Genomic DNA, 17945 nt, shown 5'->3' on the forward strand with positions numbered 1-17945 from the left:
ACTTACATGCCTGTGTTTTTATTTCTGTAATAAATATGGCTTTCAAGCCAACAGTTAATTTGGAGGATATTGATGGTTTATTGCAGGTATGTTGTTTACATGAGAAAATCTGTTACAAGTTAAACAAAAATTCCAATAAACAATCATATTTTGAATTTAAATAGTTTCTTTGTCTTGAGTTTACATTAAATATTTACATTTTACAATTACATATCCAAAAAGTTTCAGTCTTTTAATTGCGATTAATCGCGATTAATTTTAAAAAATTGTGCGATTAATTAGTTAATTTTTTTTAATCGATTGACAGCACTAATATATATATATATAATACAAATTTTTCAACCCAAGTGCAAAAACAAACCAAAAATTCTTCACCAAACTGAAACACGTCCTCAAACAATTGCAACTCAACATATCCTTCACATTCAGAAAACAAAATATAAATCTATAGTCTCAAATGAGAAAATATATTTACAAGAATATGTGATGTATACGTAGTGGTTAGATTTGTACCTCATATTTATCATACAAGTATCCCTTTGTTGACCAGGGAGAGCTGTTCGTGTTAGTGAAAGCAGCAAATACTATATTTTAGTTAGTTAGTTATAGTAGCGTTCATAACAGGAGTGCAGATTTTTTTTCAAAGGTTAAGCATCCTTCAGTGTTCCATTTGAGGAAAGTTCTGTCCCTGAAAGATCAGCCGATAGATTTCCTCATTACAGCGGTTAAGATGTGTTTTGGCGCCCTCTGTAGGCCAGAGCTGGTATTTCATGCTGTGATGTCGCGCTTCAAGGTCTACATCTCAGTCTCTAGTACTTCGTTCCTGGAGGTGAGAAACGACACTCTTATTTTCAACAGCAAGTGCTGCTAACATGACTATAGTGGCATTAGTGATATTTTTATAACACCTCTGTAGAAAATAAAGATATTATCATAAGTGTATGTCCTACTGCAGCAGCAGCTGAAGCTGTTTGTTGTTGTTCTGCCTGCGTTCTTCATTGATGGGATACATTTTAAAGATGAGCAGCCCCAGAGCTATAAGTGATACAGGAGCAGCCGACACCAACATCCTCAACGTCAGATTCACAGAATCAGACTGAACACAAACTCCTGTCTCATAACCTGCAAAGCTAAGGTTGGGGACAGAAATCAGAAGAACCTAAATATGAGATGATGAACGTAAAAAGCCAGAATGTAAATCACAGATCATGATCGGTTCACAAATTTTACAAATTTCACAAATTTAGCTTTTTAATGTACATGCACTGAGGAAGATAGCGAGTGAGCTACCCTAATGCAAGTGTTGATATTCCAAGCGACACTCCAGACGCGAATTTGATGAAAAAAACAAAAAGAGTAGAAAATAGCTTCATGCCCTTGAGAGGTGGGATTCTGGAGTTTAAAATCATCGACCACATCTGGAAGCATGGACCTGAAATGGAAGTATGTGTAAGTGTGAAATTATGAACTTGATATTTAATGCTTACATTCATTATGGTATTGGTTTATGGGATCAGATGTGTTAGTTATATCAAACTCTTGAATCTAGAAAAATTATCAACAACTTTAAATATGGCTATTTATTCAAGGATTTCATATCATTTACTACTGTGACACAGAGGAGCACATGGAAAAAAGCAATCAGCATTTTCTTGCATGTCAAAGGTAACTAAATATAACTACCATTCAAACATTTGGGGTCTGTAAGGTTTTTGAATATTTTTACAAGAAGTCTTTACAAGACTGTAGTTTATTCCTAACGCCAGTCTTCAGTGTCACATGATCATTCTAAAACGCTGACTTTGATTATTAAGATTTTAAGATTAAGATTTCTTATCATCATCAGTGTTGAAAACAACTGCTTAATATTTTTTGTGGAAACTATGATAAAGTTTTTCAGGATTTTTCAGAAAACTCAAAAGAACAGCTTTTACTTGAAACATGACATTATAAATGCCTGTAATTCATTCTTGCTGAATAAAACTATTAATTTCTTATTGAACCCAAACTTTCCAATGGTAGTATATAAAATACCTGGATAAGTTATCTTAATTTGTTTGTTTCAATGAAGGGTATTTTAGTTTTTAATACATTAATTTATTTTTAAGTCAAAATGTCTTGATATTACCACATACAGAATATTTAATCAAATGTTCCTTACTCATTGTTTAGATATTTACAAAAAACGTGAATAATCTCCAGCAAAGAAAAAGGGATTATTAGCTGTACGAATGATTTATATTCATATTAGTGAATGGCACTAGCAACGTGGCTTTTTTTCCCCATATTTAACAAACTAGAAAATTAAAAAGATGACATTCTGTCATTAATCGTTCCAAACCCGTAAAAGCTTAGTTCGTCTTCGGAACACAATTTAAGATATTTTGGATGAAAACCTGGAGGCTTGAGTCTGTCCCATAGACTGTCAAGTATTTACTCTTTGGTTTGAATGATAATAGCACATCGGCACAGCTAGGGGGTAAGTGATTAATGACAGAATCTTCATTTTGCGATGGAGTAACCCTGTAAGACACAATGGTGTCTGCTGAATGTATAAACATAAATATATATTTTTAGGAAGTCTTTTGTTATAGATACTTCCTTTTTAATATCAGCTTTTAAAATCCTGAAATACAGCTCTGTCACAACTGCCACAGAAAATCCCTCACCAGGGCAGGAGGAAGGCCGCTGCCACACTGGCACCAGCTGCAACTGATACGATGTAGCACACCAAGAGACTACTGTTTACACACACCACCAGGATCATGAAGGGCACCGCCCACTAAAACACAAACACACAGACCATTAATCATGACTGCCAGTACACCTCTCTCACTACTGTAACACAAGCATCAGAAACTCACTGTTATGCCAATGTATACAGCTGTCTTTTTCCCAAACCGGCAGAGGAACCACTGCCACATGGGAATAGTAAGAGTGGCAGACAGCTGGGAAGACCAATCACACAAACATGTATTTATCTCTGATCACTACAAAACCTCATTAGCTTATTATACAACACCAAGATAATCGTGCAAACACTGCTGAAGTTATAAACCCTCTTTTTGCATGTCTTTTGTCACTATGGAGGCTGCTAACCTCATCCAAACTGCTGAGTGCTGTTATAACATCAAAACCAAACAATTCAGAGGTACAGAAAAACGTATTCAAGCAGTCAGTTGAAAACACTCTCACCATGATTAACAGTAAGACGTTCTGAAAATCCTCTCTGAATCCCAGTGTGTACTTGATGAACACAGCAAAATTTCCCTCCATCAGCTGCGAAAGGAAAACAGACAGATGAAATGAGATTCCATCAAGTGACTGATGATTATTGTCCACACAGTGTCTTCATTTCAAACCCAACTTCAATCTCAAAACAATTCTGAACTTCACTTTTGATCGCAAACCTGTCCTAATGCTGACTATGATTCTAAACCTAATCTCTTGCATGGCAGCCTCTCTCTCTCTCTCTCTCTCTCTCTCTCTGTGGCTCTCTTTGTTTTAACACACATAGCTCATCTCTGTAATGTAGAGCTGTGCGGTGGTCAGTTCCAGAAACTTGCTCTCTCATACATATCACAGATGTTTGTCACCTGAGAGACTGTTTAGTTAAAACACCATTTTTGCATCTTTTGTAAATGATATCCAATGAGATATATATCATCATAAAACAGGAATAAAAATAAGTACAAGAGTGACATGTTTTAGGTGCACTTCTAAAGTGTTGTTCTTACCATGAAGGCCAGAGAAGTGAAGAGGAAGGCCACCACCAGTTTCACATACGGCCCATGACCCATCACCAACCGCAAAGACTTCTGAAATGACACGTGCTTCTGTGCTTTTAAACCACTCTGATCTGAAAAATACAACCATAAAAAAACATTAAATGCATCAAAATACACATTTAGTGTTGATACACCAAGTTTCATGGTGAAATGTAAACAGCCTACAATTAGACCAGGGTTTCCCAAACTTGGGATCGCGAACCCATGGGGCTTCATTAGAGAACTCCAGGGAGTTCATAAGTTACAGAAGAGGTTATTTTATTATTTTAAAAATTTATACTTTTATGTTAATTTATAAGATATTATTAATATTTATATTTATGTTTTTAAATGATGAAAATGTAAAATTATAAAAATGTTAAAATCAAAACAATCAGCAATCAAAAATAAAACACCACAAATATGAAATATTTACATTTATTTACCTGCATAGGTAAATAAGGTTCAATTTGTTATGAGTAATTAATGCATTTGGTCTCATCAACTAACTCAGAACACATAGAAATAATATTATATTATATTAATCTAGGTTTGGAATTAATTTAGAAATATACTACTATTGTTTATTATTAATCCAAGTTCATTCATGCATTTTATTCATTTATCCATCAATCCACATTCATGTTTGTGTGTGTGTGTGTATGAGGGAGTGTATATGTACACACACACACACACACACACACAAAGTATTACCATTATATCACTGTTACTTAAAATCTGTAACATGTTTTCTCTTAGCATATTTTGATGGTTTTGTATTCAATATTTTATACTGACTCAGCATGAATAATGTGAATGTGTACAGTATGTAAAGGGAAGTAACTCACTGTCCTGCTCTCTCACTCCAAAAAACAGCACAACAGCACACAAAACATAGATCAAGCTTATGACTGCAGATGCAATCATATATGCACGCCTCTGTGAAAAAGAGAGAGAGAGATGATAAAGCAGGTGCTAGAGGTAGATGTGTTATGAAATGTCCTCTGCTGTGTAATGACCATGGCCCCCTCACCTCATTAAATAATTTGTTGTCCAGTAAGATCTGAGAGTTATTAATATGCATAGAGTGACTAGATGTGTTGGTCTGGGATGTGCTGTTAATGCAAGGTGTGTTGGCCATGCCTACAATCTGCCCCTGAATGGCAGTGCCTATTACTGTACCCAACACCTCTACAGTCATACCTGAAAGAGAGAGAGAAGAGAAAAGACATCACTAAAACAGTCAAACTGGTTATGCTGGGAAGGACAGGTGTCATACATAATACAATATGATTGATATGAGGATTTGTTTTGTTTTTTTCTTAAAGAAATTAGAACTTTTATTCAGCAAGGATGTATTAAATTGATCAACAGTGACAGTAAAGACATTTAAATTGTTACAAAATAATTTTATTTCAAATAAATGCTGTTCTTTTGAACTTTCTGTGCATCACAGAATCCTGAAAATAATGTTTAATGGTTTCCACAAAAAAAAAAAGAAAAGAAATTAGCAGCACAACTTTTTTCAGCATTGATAATAATAAGAAATGTTTCTTGATGTCACAGTTATAATGTGTTTGTTGCATGTATAATGTAGCTGATTGCAACCGTAAGGCGTTAAAATGTGTGTAAATGCTCTTACGGTACGCTGTGGCTGAATCTCGTTCCTTCAGCTCAGTGCTGATGAACATGGTCAGAGCCGAGTAAGGCACATGAAAGCACTACACACACAAACACACAGAGTAACTCATGGCTGGCTCACAACAAAAAGCATAAATATGCAAACTAATGCAATTATCATACACTACCAGTCAAAAGTTTGGACACACCTTCTCATTCTTTATTATATAATAAACACAAATGGAAGTGTGAATATGTGATTTTAATAAAACTTGTAAGCTGGATGGATCCTATGTATGCGCTCCTACTCATTCATTAAAAAAAAAAATGTAAAAAATGACTGTACTAAAAATACATTTGCGTAGTTTAAATATTAACTTTAGTGTTAAAATATTAGTTAAAAAAGACATTCATATATAATTTTAAGCATTTAAGCATAAATGTTTATATTAACCCTTTTTTATAGTGTCCAGATGTTTGACAAGTAGTTGAAATACATGTAAATAAATATAATGTTGAACAGAAAACAGAATAATAATAATAATGTTGCATTTAACTCATCAAAAACTACAAGAATGTGTACTAACTGTCTGGAGAGTTTGGAAGAGACAGTAGAAGAGCAGATACCACCAGATCTTTCCCTGCTCTACAGGTGGAACTACCCATATCAGGAAATAACACAACACAGCTGGTGTGGTGGAGATCAGAATCCTGCAGAGAGAAAGCAGTCATCATCATCTAATTGTACTAAGGCTTGTTACAGTTGTTGGGCTTTAGGGGAAGAACCGGGAAAAAACTGATTGGTTAAGAACTGATGTAAAACACCCAAACAGGATCTCCGTTCATTTGATGTTTGAGGGTGAATACGGTCACTTCTGTATTAACTCATTCTGTAATTAACTCATGCGAATCACATCTCTGTGAGGTTCACTGATCTTTCCCCTATGGCTCTAAACAAAAGTCAGCTAGAGTTTGGCAGGCCGTGAAAATGATTTCTAATCACACCACCTCATTCCAAAATTCCTCGCACTAGTCCAATCAGAGAGTCTACTAGGAAAACAGTTGTAGCAAATTTAAGCTCAAAAGGGAAATGTATATAAATAATTACAATTAATTATGTTTACAAAAATTACTAAAGGCTCTAAGAACACTAATATGTTGCATAGGTACAAACATACAATATACACTCTCGTTAAGATCATCAGAAGATGAATTCATAGATAAAAAACATGGTAAGACTACATATAAGATTACATAAACGAGTGCTTCTATCATAAGCAAGCATAAAAAAGTTGAATTCAACAGACAATATACAAAAGCAGCAATAATAATACACACATTGACCTGAAGGATATTCATTTAAAGAGAGGTTTTCTTATGAACTTATTAGAGAAGAGTCCCTTTGGGCATTATGTGTCTGTTTTTGAGATTACTTTAAGAATTGCTTTGCCACATTCCTGGGAGCAGCTATCAAATAGTGTGCCTGTTCTGCCTTTTTTTTTTTTGAGGTGATTGTTGCATTTCAGGAGAAGGGTCCATAGACCCTTTGGTTAGATGAGGGGGCGTTAGATATTATTTGTTAAATATAACTAATAGTTATGTGTCTGATTGGTCCAAATGCTACACAGTGATGATCAATAGGAGACGCTTTGAAATCAATGGATCAGACTGACAGCAGTGTTTACACCGGGATAGAAAAACCTCTTACAATAAGCTGATCTTTCTTTTCTATTAGACTGCAGAATTAGTGTTGGCAACACTGCATTTTGGGATGCAGTAATTTTTCCTGCTGTGTGTTCCAATTGTATAAAGATATTTTTGGAAATGTAATGGGTTTCATAAAAACAGCTCAATATGTGTAGTACGAGTTGTAAACAAATGACTATCAGAAGCAAATTCCTTTAAAGGGATAGTTCACCCAAAAATGTTAATTCTGTCATAAATTACTCACCCTAATGTCGTTCCAAACCCTTAAGACAGTTAGTCTTTGGAATAAAAATTAAGATGTTTTTGATGAAAACCAAAACACAACTACCACATTCAAGGCCCAGAAAGATCGAGAAGACATTGTTAAAATATATGGTTCAGCCTTTATTTTTATGAAGCTACAACAATAGTTTTGGTGTGCAAGAAAATATAAAATAACTACTTAAATTGTTAGTTCACCCAAAAATGAAAATTAGGCTGTGTTTAACTCACCCCAGAGGCAGCCTAGTGGTAGATGACTTTCTTCTTTCAGATGAATCCAGTCAGAGTTACATTAAAAATTGTCTTTGATGTTTCAAGCTGTTTAATGCCACTCAGCTGGTGTTTCATGCATCAGTCCAAAATAAGTTAAATAAAAAGCACCCATCCATAAAAAAATAATAATTACTGTCTCACACATCTCCGGGGGGTGAACAAAGGCCTCCTGCAGCGAATTGATGCATTTTTTAAGAAAAAAAAATCCATATTCAAAATACAATAATCACTTTAATGTAGCTTGCACCAACAGTTTACACAGAAGCAGCTCCGGGATGATGAAGTATGAGGTTGGTGCTGTGCATGCGCCTTTGAGTCTCGTGAAAACCAATGTTTGTTTACAGGATCAAAGGAAGCAAAGTTTCCTTACTCTTTTTCCTTTACAGAGCAGTTTAAGACCGGTGCTTTTTATTTAACTTATTTTGGATTGATGCATGCAACACCCGCTGAATGGCATTAAACAGCTTAAAAGATCAAAGACAATATTGAATAAAACTGGATTTGTCGGGAAGAAGAAAGTTATATACACCTAGAATGCCTTGGAGGCCAGTAAAACACAGCATAAATAAAATTTTTGGGTGAACTAACCCCTTTAATTCAACAATTTCTTCTCTTTGGTGCCAGTCTTCAAAGCGCATTCATGAGAGTGAGAGTGCATGTGCATTCCTCTACTTGTAAACAAGATGCAGTGCATCCGGGTTCTACATCAGAATGTCGGCTCTTGTGTCAGCAGCACCACACAAATGCAATTGATTTTCATACAAATAGTTGGAAACCATATAGTTATATATGTGTGGTTTTAACTGTGGTTATGATGAGGTAAATGTTTCTTACTATGGAAAACCAATGGTTAGTTTTAATAAAACCCAAACAGTCAGAATAATTAAAATTCACCATATAAAAATAGACAACTATTTTATAGATGTTACTGTTTTTGAAAATGGACATAAATTAACATTTGCATCCTAATAATTTAAGCTACTGCTATTGTCAACTCAAGTTACTTTCAAATGTGCATTTGTACAGGACAAAAAGATAAAAATTATTAATATTGCAGCCTGCATCAAAGTCAGGCAACAATACTCTTTCATGATTTGATACAATATCACTCAGAGCATGCCGAAAATAATTAATTGATTTTTCTATTAAGATTAGAGCTGTCATCTTTAATGCTTGCGATTAATTTTACAATACTTAATGCGTAAAAATAATTTGACGCAATTAACGCAAAATAAATGCAGTTCTAACCCTTTAATAAAGGAAACCAGCCTTATTACATTAGAGATTGTAGAGAAAACAGAAACTTGCTTTGCATTTACAGTGAATTATTAATTCCAGCATGTTTCCGTTTTAAACACGAGATCTGTCATATTCTGTGTTTTTCTCTTGAGGAGTACAAGACCTCACACGTGCTGTGTGAAGTACAGACTGAGTGTATGAGTGCTCTTGACGCACTGATAGCACATTTGGCCTCATTCATGAAACTTAAGTAAATATATGAGTCATTTATGAGTCATAAATTTATGAGGCACATAAATCTCAATTTCGACACTTAAGACTTGTTTTGTGGTCCAGCAATCTTCAAATCTTTTTTGTTGGCTAAAGACTTTGTTGGCTTTTTTTCACTTCTTAAACTATTTTGAATTTACATTGTGAATTTAAATTAATAGTACCCACTGCAAATCATCCCAGGGGTGGCCAGAGTTTATACAGTGGTGGCTGTGGCCACCCCTGGGCACCTCTTGGGGGCGCCCCTGGTGTGGAGAGGTCTGAAAGAGCTCATCAACTACAAGACACCATCCCACAGCACTGTGGATAATCAACAACTTGCAGATGATCTGAATGAGTTTTATTGCAGGTTTGAAAAAAACAGCCCCCACCCGCCCAGAACACCTCTCCACACAACCATTTACTGCACCTCCTGCAACCCCCTTCTCCTCCACACCTTCATCATTGTAGATGATGTGTGCCAGGTCTTCCAGTAGCAGAAAAGGAAAAAAGCACCAGGCCCAGATTATATTACACCAGCCTGTTTGAAATCCCGTGCTGACCAGCTGGCCTTGATCTTCACAGAGACCTTCAACAGATCACTGGAGCCATGCAAAGTCCCTTCATGGTTCAGACACTCCACCATCATCCCCATTAGGGATTTAACGATTAACTGTGTGCCGGTTGAAAATCAATTCAAATGTGTGATGATTCAAATTGGTTGAGATGCTAAACAAATTGTGATTCATTTATGAGTAGGAGTTTATATGAATGGGGAATCTGAGTGGAACTGAATGTCTTTAGAAAAGTTTAGATGGTAATGCATAGTAAAGTTCATAAATGCACCTCTGCTTCATTTACAGCAGAAAACAATGAAATGTTTTAAGCACCACCTGGCAGAGAGTGAATCTGCGTCTCATATACTGTTTCGTGCAGATATTTTTATGTATAGTTTCACAAAATTGAAGTCAAAACATTGTTTTTGCTTCAAATTTCTAAATTATACAATACTAATGATACAATACTTATTTAGATTAAGAACTGCTAATGTTGCATGTATGCAGCATCTTTGTTTGGATAATGATTAAAATGCAGTGGCTGCCACTCATTTTAAATGGAAAGAATACAGATTTTTATTTGTGTTATTTATTTAATTTGGGGTTAGTTTTAAAATTTCAATTTAGTTTTGCTATTTACATTGAGATTAGATTTACATTTTGTCATTTAGCAGACGCTTTTATCCAAAGTGACCTACAAATAAGGACAATAGAAGCAATCAAAACTAAAAAACAGTAATATGCAAGGGCTATTAGAATATTATTATAGTATTATATTTCAGTTTCACAAAGAAATGTGCAGCATTTTGTCCTAACAATTAAAAGGACACATTTGTCTTAAATCTCATTTTGTAAAAAATAATAATAATCATGAATCGAATCAAAATGTGAAATCAAAATAGTGAATCGAATCGAATCGTGAGCTGAGTGAATCTTTACATCCCTAATTACCATCCCAAAGAAATCCAAAAGTACAGGACTAAATGACTACAGGCTTGTGGCTTTAACATCTGCGGTCATGAAGTAATTTGAAAAACTGGTGCTTGCCCACCTGAAAGACATTACTGAACCCTTGCTGGTTCCTCTTCAGTTTGCCTACAGAGCAAACAGGTCTGTGGACAATTCAATATGTTACTGCAATACTTTTTGGACCATCTAAACAGATCTAGGACTTGTGTGAGGATCCTGTTTAACATCATCATTCTAAACCTCCTCCTGCCCAGACTAACTCAGCTCTCCGTGCCCACCTCCATCTGTCAGTTGATTAACAGCTTCCTGACAGACAGGCAGCAGCTAGTGAAGCTGGGAAAATTCTCATCCAGCACCCATTTAATCAGCACTGGAGCTCCTCATACGCCAATGACTGCACATCTAAAAAACCCTCTGTCAAACTCCTGAAGTTTGCTGATGAAACCACACTCATCGGCCTTATTCGGGACAGTGACAACTCTGCCTACAGACAGGAAGGTGGTGAACACACACAGTGGAGCGAGCAGACTTTTTCAGTGGCTCGTCTTCTGGGCTGGGTGAAGCTTTCCTCCTCCGAGAGGAACATGGCTTTGATTGCAGTGCTGGTGGCCTGCCGTCTCTGTCAGGACGGGGTCTCTGGCCCTTTGAGCCCTGATGGTAGTTTGGCTAAAGCTGTCTTGGCCTCACTGCTGGCTCATGTTTGCACCGAGCAGCAGCAGAATACCTGATACACATGGAGTATCACCATGACATGCAGTGCTGAAGCGGCCTGGCCTGCCGCGGAGAAAGCCACCAAAATGGCATCATCTTCATCCTCAGTTTACTCCATGGCACTGAAAGACATCATATCCCGCATGCTGGGGGAGGGAAAGAGATCTGCAGTCATGAATTGCGCTGGAAGGGTACCTGCAACAGGGGGGTGAGGAGCGTGTGGACACTGAGGTGCGAGCTTGTCACCTGAAGAGTGCGGCAGAGCTATTTGGGTGAGTTCATCGCCTTGGATGATGGCAACATGGAGCCTGAGAGGCCGAAGGGTCGTATCTCCAGTCCGATCCCTCAAACGCCGCCTCTTGGTGTGCGCAACCCAGGCAGAAGACGCAAGATTCGTAGCCGTCAGAGTGTTCGATTGGCTCCGTGCAGGAGAAGCAATCGTGAGAGGTCATCCTTGACAAAAAGCTCACCGGAATACAGCAGGGGAAGAGAAGGCATGTCCGCTGCAGCATGTAAATCATGGTGGGTACTCCTGATGATAGGCTTCTTGTTTCTAATAGAAGGTTGTCTGAAGGAAAAGATTGGATGACATACAAGCACTGCTTTATATAGAGTAGGAGCCCCCTCATATTTTGTGCACTTGACCGCCATTGGCCAGTTTCCCTGGTGTGATTCAATAAGACTCCAGTAGCATTTGGAGGAAAATGTACTTCCCATAGCAATGTAGAGTGACCAAATCGAAAGGGAACTGAAACTGTCCTACACAACATAAACAAACTGCCTCTCTCTTATCTCCTGCACGCTGCTTACACTCTCATTGGTCAATTCTGGTGGTGTGGTCGGCGGAGCCAATCAGAAAGCTAAATTTTTCCCTATGTCATACACACACGCACACCTTACAAATATAACAATAGATTTGCATTGTATTTCACTTCAACTCAACAAATATGGCTTTATTCTTACTGCACAAACTAAATATTGGTGTTACAACATAATATTCAAAGTTTCTATTTCAAACCATTAAACAAGCATAATTTTCTCAGTATTGTTATTCTGTATCTTTCATAATGAACGCAAATAAAAAAAGAATTAGTAAGCTCCTAACTGGAGTGTGTGTGCCCTTTTCTATTGGCTTACCGATTGGGATTGAAGATTTTTTTTTTAGTTTTTTTTTTTTATTCCACATCTGAGTGCACGCATAAACAGTCAGAAAAATCCCAGAGAAATGACAACACATGGTGCTCTTGCACATTCTAGGAAGGCAACATCGGTCCTGGAGTGTCCAGCTGTCCGGGTTCCAACTCTTTCATGAAAACCAGATTCAAGGACTTTTTACAGCATCATTTATTTTATATCAAGCACCTATCAAATTCTCACCCCAGCATATGTAATTTCATAAAACACCTTAAATTACTTAAAATTTCACTTACACTTAAAATTTACATAAACATTTTCAGAGTAATAATGTTTTAAATGAATGAATGTTTAGACCATTTTGTGCAGTTGTGTTCAAAATAATTTAATGAAATCCACAGAAGTCAGTACTGGTAATATTTAAATACAATGTCTAAAATATTGATAAAATATGCATCAAACTGTTTTTTGTTTTTTCTTTTGCTGCAGTTCTTGTACAAGATCTAAATTTGGATTTCTCAATTTTTACATTTAATAAAAAGGGGTTAAATGTTGTAATAACATGTTAAAACCTGTTAACATAAAAAATGTGTACATTCACTCAAAAGAGACATTATTCGTTAATTAACTCAAGGACTTTCTGCTTGCTTTAAACTGTAAATGCTTTTCACTTTGCTGTTTTTCCAATTTTTCATATTCTCCATTTTACTCCTTAGCTCCATGTTGCAGTAAGTTTTGGGAGTGTATTAGTTATCCTAAATTGTCTGTCTTGCAGAGACCGACAAAAATGAGCTCCTAAAACTTACAGACAGAATCTGGAAGATCAATTCTCTGGTCATTCAAGAGTCACTCTCAACTTATCTGATCATAAAGCCTATAAAAATTAATGTATTTCACAATACTGCATGACGTTATTTATGCCACATTATTCTCATTTAGTAGGGCTCATTTTTTGGGGGATTTTTTCCAATGAGCATTTTGCTGACCAAATCGTCATGCCTTAACTTTGAAATGTCTGTATTGCATTAGAATATTTCTCAAGGGGATTTAAAAAAAAAATTGACTTCTCAGTCTGAGTTGGATCTCTTTTTTGGCTCATTTAATCTGTAAAAGAAAGCCAGGCTTACAATTTCCAGTCTTTATGGCCAGTTATATATCACTTCTAAATGATTAAAGGGGTCATATGATGCGATTTCAATTTTTCCTTTCTCTTTTGACTGTTACAAACTTTTGGTGCATAAAGAAGATATGTAAAGTTGCAAAGACTAAACTCTCAAATCCAAAGAGATATTCTTTATAAAAGTCAAGAAACGGGTTGTTTCAACATGCCCCCACATCTATGTCACTGTGTGGGAAGATTTGCAAAACGCCGCCCAAATGTTCATGCAAAGAAAGGCAGCATACCTTTTATTCTCGCTGCGGAGAAGCTGTGTGTTTCATTGTGAAAGTGAAACTACTTTGTTTGGCCTTCCAAAAGAGCACGATATCTGATTCGTCATGCCTAAAGCTGATCCATGCTGGTCACTGAGGAAATACATCAACTTCATGCTGTGGATCTCCGGATCTGCTTTCACTGTTTCACTGTAGTCTAGCCCTGGGTCGTCACATGTGGTTGCCGCAACCCCCAGCTGCTCCTTCATTGAATCCGTTGGCCGTTCCTCGTTCTAACTGCTGGCTGCTGCTTACTTAATCTGCGGGCTATTCCTCAATCAAGCCCCCGGCTGTTCCTCACTCACTGGCCATTCCTCACTCTTTACAAGGACAGTCTGGAACTTCTGACTCACGGTATGCAAGTAGGTTTACATATGTTAAGGATTTCATGATGCTGATGCTGAAAATTCAGCTTTCATCACAGGAATAAATTAAATGTAACAATGTATTTCAAATAGAAAACAGTTATTTTAAATAGTAAAAATATTTCACAATATTCCTGCTTTTGCTGTATTTTGGATCAAATAAATGCAGGCTCAGTAAGCAGAAGAGACTTCTTTAAAAGGATAAAAATCTTACTGTTCAACTCTTGATTTATGCTATATTGATTATAGAAATGTTATATTGCAATGTTTTATGTTATATTGTAATGTTTTATATATATATATCTTTGGACCAAGACGTATAAAGATGACTGAACAAAATGTTTTGACGGAAATTGGTTCAGAGGCTGTATCGCGTCCAAAATTTGATCAATCCACAGAAAAACTTGGTACGCTTCATCAACACCATGATCTGAGAGCCCATGCCAAAGTTTTTAAGTTTTTAGGCATTCATATTTCAGACTCCTTTTCATGGTCTCTCCACATCACCTGTGCCATTAAGAAGACACACCAGAGGCTTTCCTTCTTGAGGTGTCTTAAGAAATATGGTATGTCTCTAAATATTTTTAAAAAAATGTACCGTTGTACAATTGAGAGTATACTGACAGGTAATATTACAGTGTGGTTTGGAAGGGCTACTTCAAGTGAATTAAATCTTCTGAAAAAGGTGGTTAAAACTGCATCAAAAATTATTGGGGTTCCACTGGAATCACTACAGGATATTTATTGGAAACGCAGTACTGGGAAGGCACTGAGAATTATACAGGATGTTAGTCATCCGGCACATAGTCTCTTCTCCCAACTCCCATCAGGGAGACGTTGGCAGAGCATCCCAACACGTACGTCATGTTTTAGGGACAGTTTTTATCCACAGGCTGTAAGGCTACTGAACGATAGTGTAAGAGGAAGGAGGGCTGAGATTTGAGCGTATGTTTTTTAAATTTATTTTTATTTATCTTATTTATTGACTGGTGCTGAGAAAGTGCTGAGGCACATTTCATTGCTGTGGTACTCTGTACGAATATGCATATGACAATAATGCTGAAACTTGAACTTGAAACTTGAACTTGAGTTGGGAACAGTGCCACCTATGGGTGAAGAGATGCCCAAAATACACATTTTAGCTTGAACAATCAGTCTGAAAATTAAGATCTGGTCGTCTATGGGTTTTAAATTCAAGTCCTTCTCTTTGTTCTATGCTAATAACCCGACTGAGAAAGATGAAAGCCGTGCCAGTATCACAGTGTCACTGAGAAACTGCAGCCATGGCGGGTATGTTTTTTGGTGTACAGGCAAAACATCAACAACAATGTGCTACATGTTTCTTTCGCCGTTTTTTTTTTTTAATTGATGAAAATCCATTGTAGCAATGAAAAACTTGAATCCCTGCATAAACAAAATTGATTTCAAATTTAATTGATACCCTCATTAATGGACCTATGTTTGTTTTTAAGTACTTTCCAGGATTTGAATCCACATTTCTTTTTATTCAAGAACTTTCAAATACTTTCAAGAAGCATGGGAACCCTGTGCAGAGTTTAGCTCTAACCCTAATCAAACACATCTGAAAAAGGTAATCAAGGTCTTCAGGATTACTAAGGTTACAAATAAGTGAGGTTTCGCACTCCAGGACCAACGTTGCCTACCCCTGGGATACATAATCCAGAGCAGATGGACTTGGCTTGGATCACCATGGCTAATGTTCATTTCTCTGTTTTAAATACATCTCTCTTTCTCTTTCTGTGAATAACCACCCAATCCCAGAGTACCAGCTTATAAAAAATACAGAGTTTTAATTTCCTTTTAATTTTCTCATGAATTTAGAAAACAGTATCATGCATATCGTACATTCGGCACATTACAACTCAACTCATCTGCACTCATCTCTGCACATCATCTGAATAGCAGTTCTTGTAGCATCGCTACACAGAATCCGTGTAGTACTTTAATATATTGTGTATATTTCATTATTTGTATTTAATTATCTTTTTTTATTTTTTCCCCCTTCGGATATTTCATTATTGTATTTCATTTTCTCTTCTTTTTTTTGCACAGTCTAAAAAGAGTATGCCAGATCTATATTTCACTGCTTGTTGTATGTCAAATAAAATCTTGAATCGTAAAACAATATAATTTCATGGTGTGGATTTCTGACAATCACATACCAGGGCATCATGCGTCCATGCCGTGTCCATGGGGTTCTGCTTACTAAAAACCCAACTGTAGGATCAGTCACAGCATCCCAGGCCCGACCCACAAACAGGATCACAGAAGCGTTGAGGGGATCCAACTAGAAAGACATTAATTACTGTAGGATTTACACACAACATTCTAAAGAAAACAATGATTTTGAAGAACATTCATTTCAGTATTTTATTTAAAGCTGCTTCGAAACAATGTGTATTGTGAAAAGTGCTACAAAAAATATCATCTACTTGACTTGACTAAACATGAGTTCTTTAACCACATCTCACTTCATCTGCTACCAATCCTTAATTTGCTTGACAGACTCGGATGAGAAGATCTGATTGGTTATCGCTATGGAATCGATTGTAATAATGAGGCAGCAGGAGTTTTGATCAAGATAACTGGAGCTGAGGATCCTCTGCCATTCAGTTATAGTGTTCACATATACATGCTCACCAGTGCCACATCAAGCAAGAAGATCTGTAGAAAGAAGCCAAGGGCACTGCCTGTGATCTGATATGGAGCCCCTCCGATTGCAAAACACACCTTACTCCATACAGTCAGACCTCTTTTCCTCTCCTGCGGTGGTGAGAGCTGAAAGGAGGTTTAAAAAAATGTGATTATAAAAGGACGGACAATGACAGTGATTTAAGCAAGTAAAACTAGACCCATGAGAGACCAATGAACTTTCCACTGCAAGAGGAGACAATAAAATCCTAACTGAAGGAGTTGATTAAGCTTGGATTCTCTTTTTGGGACTTTCCATTTAAAGCTCTTAAAAAAATACCAGTGTTCAGCATCAAAAACCTTTCATAACTGCTGGAATGCTCTTAGCATTACAGTCCAGCAGTAATAAAACAATCAAGTTAGTTTTCCTGCTTTGGCTCTGCAGGGACATTACAGATAAACTGGACATTTAAAGGGATCATATGATGCAATTTCAAGTTTTTCTTTCTCTTTGGAGTGTTACAAGCTGTTCATGCATAGAAGAGATCCCTAAAGTTGCAAAGACTTAAGTCTCAAACCCAAAGAGCTATTTTGTACAAAAAGTCAAGACTCATCCACGCCCTCCTAAAATGCCTCATTTAAACACACCCCCACATGTCTACATCATTGTGTGGGAAGATTTGCATAACACCGCCCAAATGTTCATTGTTAATTTGTATTTAGAATCAGAATCAGAATGAGGTTTAGACTGTCACGCTATCAGTCTCTGTTTCCTGGGTGTCCCCTAGTGAGCGCACTTCTCCTTAGGCACTTCACCATAGGCACTTTAATTCCGCTTGTCTGGTCATGTCGTCACAGTAATTGCACTCCAATTAAATCGCACAGGTGTTGACTATCCTTAGTCATTAGTCTCCCTATATAGAGCTGTCTTTCTCTGTCGTCTTTATGGAGTCCTTACCCTATGTGTCTCATGCTCTCGTTCCCCAAGACTTCCTCTACCTTCTTGTTCT

At 36.8% G+C, this 17945-nt stretch overlaps 1 pseudogene; it reads right to left on the minus strand.

Moving 5' to 3' along the window:
• Nucleotides 1-271: 271 nt before the first annotated feature.
• The window catches only part of LOC113112498 (sodium-dependent lysophosphatidylcholine symporter 1-A-like), a 28628-nt pseudogene continuing 10954 nt past the window's right edge, over nt 272-17945 (minus strand).

This window comes from Carassius auratus, chromosome 13 (genome assembly GCF_003368295.1).
Source record: "Carassius auratus strain Wakin chromosome 13, ASM336829v1, whole genome shotgun sequence".
NCBI lineage: Eukaryota > Metazoa > Chordata > Actinopteri > Cypriniformes > Cyprinidae > Carassius > Carassius auratus.